Source organism: Etheostoma spectabile, unplaced genomic scaffold, assembly GCF_008692095.1.
Source record: "Etheostoma spectabile isolate EspeVRDwgs_2016 unplaced genomic scaffold, UIUC_Espe_1.0 scaffold00570033, whole genome shotgun sequence".
Taxonomy (NCBI): Eukaryota; Metazoa; Chordata; class Actinopteri; order Perciformes; family Percidae; genus Etheostoma; species Etheostoma spectabile.
Window position 1 is genome coordinate 1 of NW_022605483.1, and position 2,494 is coordinate 2,494.

At 47.4% G+C, this 2,494-nt stretch overlaps 1 pseudogene; it reads left to right on the top strand.

Moving 5' to 3' along the window:
- Window positions 1-276: 276 nt before the first annotated feature.
- On the top strand, window positions 277-2,091 carry LOC116685563 (E3 ubiquitin-protein ligase TRIM39-like; annotated as a pseudogene).
- The last annotated feature ends 403 nt before the right edge of the window (window positions 2,092-2,494 follow it).

Consider the following 2,494-nt stretch of genomic DNA (forward strand, 5'->3'; position numbering starts at 1 on the left):
TAGGAATGGTCACGCCTTCAAAACCTGGAACCAGTTTGTTTTGGTCCTCACTACAGGAGAGACACAGACGGAAAAAGACGATCAGATTCACTTCAGATCAAACTAACAACTTCCTCTGAGTGAGTCAGCTGCAGGAGAGAAAAAAAGTGGAGAACTACAACCCTGCTGCTTCAACCTGCTGATTCTCCACACTATGAAGGTGAGTGGACTAAAGACAGGGAAGTGAGTAGAGGAGGAGGAGGGGAGCCATGACTGACGTTCTTTCTGTCTGCTGGTGTTTCAGCTTCACTCTGAGACCAAATGGCTTCAGATCAGAGGAGGATCTCTGCTGTCCGGTTCTGTCACGATGTCTTTAGGGATCCTGTTCTTCGTCATGTAGCCAGCTTCTGTAAAGACTGTCTGCAGAGCTGGTGGACAGAGAGACCAACACAGGAGGTCCAGTCTGTAACAGAAGATCTTCAAGGGATGAACCACCTTGTAACCTGGGGTTGAAGAAACCTGTGTGAGGCTTCTTACTGGAGAGAGATCCGAGAGCTTCAGAGGCTCTCTGCAGTCTGCACTCTGAGAAACTCAACATCTCTGGTCTGGACCATCAGCAGCCGGTGTGTGTTCATCTGTCTGCATTCAGAAACACACTCCAACCACAGAATCAGACCCGTCGAGAAGCTGCACGACAACACAGGAAGGAGCTTCAGGAGACTCTGGAGCCCTAAAGGAGAAGTTAAAGGATTTTGAACAAGTTAAAGTGAAGTTTGATCAGACAGCAGACACATAAAGGTCCAGGCCCGACGCACAGAGACAGCAGATTAAGGATCAGTTTAAGAAGCTTCACCAGTTTCTGAAGAGGAAGAGGAGGCCAGGCTGGCTGCACTGAGGGAGGAGAGGGCAGAAGAGTCAGAGGATGAAGGAGAAGATGGAGGCTCTGAGCAGAGAGATAGCAGCTCTTTCAGACTCAGTCAGGCCAAGAGGAGCAGCTGAGAGCTGAAGGACGTCTCATTCCTGATCAACTACAAAGGCTGCAGTGGGAAGAGTCCAGCACGCCCGCCTGCTGGAGGATCCAGCTGCTCTCAGGAGCTCGATAGACGAGGCCAAAACACCTGGGCAACTGGGCTCAACATTGGACCAAGATGAAGGACATGGTCTCCTACACTCCTGTGATTCTGGACCCAAACACTGCTCATCCACGACTCATCCTGTCTGAAGACCTGACCAGTGTGAGACGAGGAGAGAGACAGCAGCTTCCTGATAATCCAGAGAGGTTTGATAGAAAACGCTCTGTCCTGGGCTCTGAGGGCTTTAACTCAGGGACTCACAGCTGGGATGTCCAGGTTGGAGACAGTACATACTGGGAACTGGGTGTGTTAGCAGAGTCTGTCCAGAGGAAGGGAGTCATACTGTCTGGGGTATGGAGAATAATGTTCCATCAAGGTAAATACTCAGCACGGTCACCACAGGCTCCCCTCACTGGTCTCATACTGCAGAAGAAGGTCCAGAGGATCAGAGTGACTCTGGACTGGAACAGAGGAGAGCTGTCGTTCTCTGATGCTGATACTAACACACACATACACACCTTCACACACACTTTCACTGAGAAGATGTTTCCATTCATTAACACTTGGGATAACGTCCCACTGAAGATATCACCAGTGAAGGTGTCACAGTGGAGCAGAGCAGTTAGTTAGTTAAATTTGGATTTTGAATACGTGTGGTCCTCCATGTTTCCTTCTTCTAACTTGCCGGGGCCGGGAAGCGACGATACCCGTTAGCATTAGCAGCAGCTGTGAGTTGATCATGTGACGAGAAAACGTGAAAGGCGGAGCAGTACGTCCTGTATGTCCCTCACCAGCTACCGTAGTCCAAGATGGAGCATGAATATGGAGCGTCTACCCCAGTTCATGAGAATGGAAATGTAACATTTTAATTGATGGTGGTGGTAACAATTCATGATGAAGAACAAGTTTGTGAATCGGGCAACACTGATTATGATAATAAACCCGTTACACACTGGGCCTTTAAAGTTACGTTAAAATCAAGGTTTACATTGTTTTTCTATTTGATGTAATACAGAAAATGATTGTGTAAAAGGGTTTATTCAGTTTCCATCAGTTCAGTTGTGCTATGTTGTGATTTAATAACATTAATGCTGACTGTCGCTTTCAATTCAATTCAATTCAATTTATTTATAGTACCAATTAATTAACAAGAGTATCTCAAGACACTATACAGATAGACCACACTCCAGAATTTACAGACCCAACAGTTCTAGTAGTTTCCTCCAGAGCAGCAACAGTGCGACAGTGGCTGGGAAAAACTTCCTTTTAGGCGAAACCTCGGTCAGACCCAGGCTCTTGGTAGGCGGTGTCTGACGGGCCGGTGGGGTTAAGAAGAGTGGAAATAACCAAAATAGAAAAGATCAGTAGTTTGTAGCAGTTCTTTGTAGTAGTTCATGGCATTAGCAGGACGCTGTGCGGCATTACAAGGCACAGCAGGACGT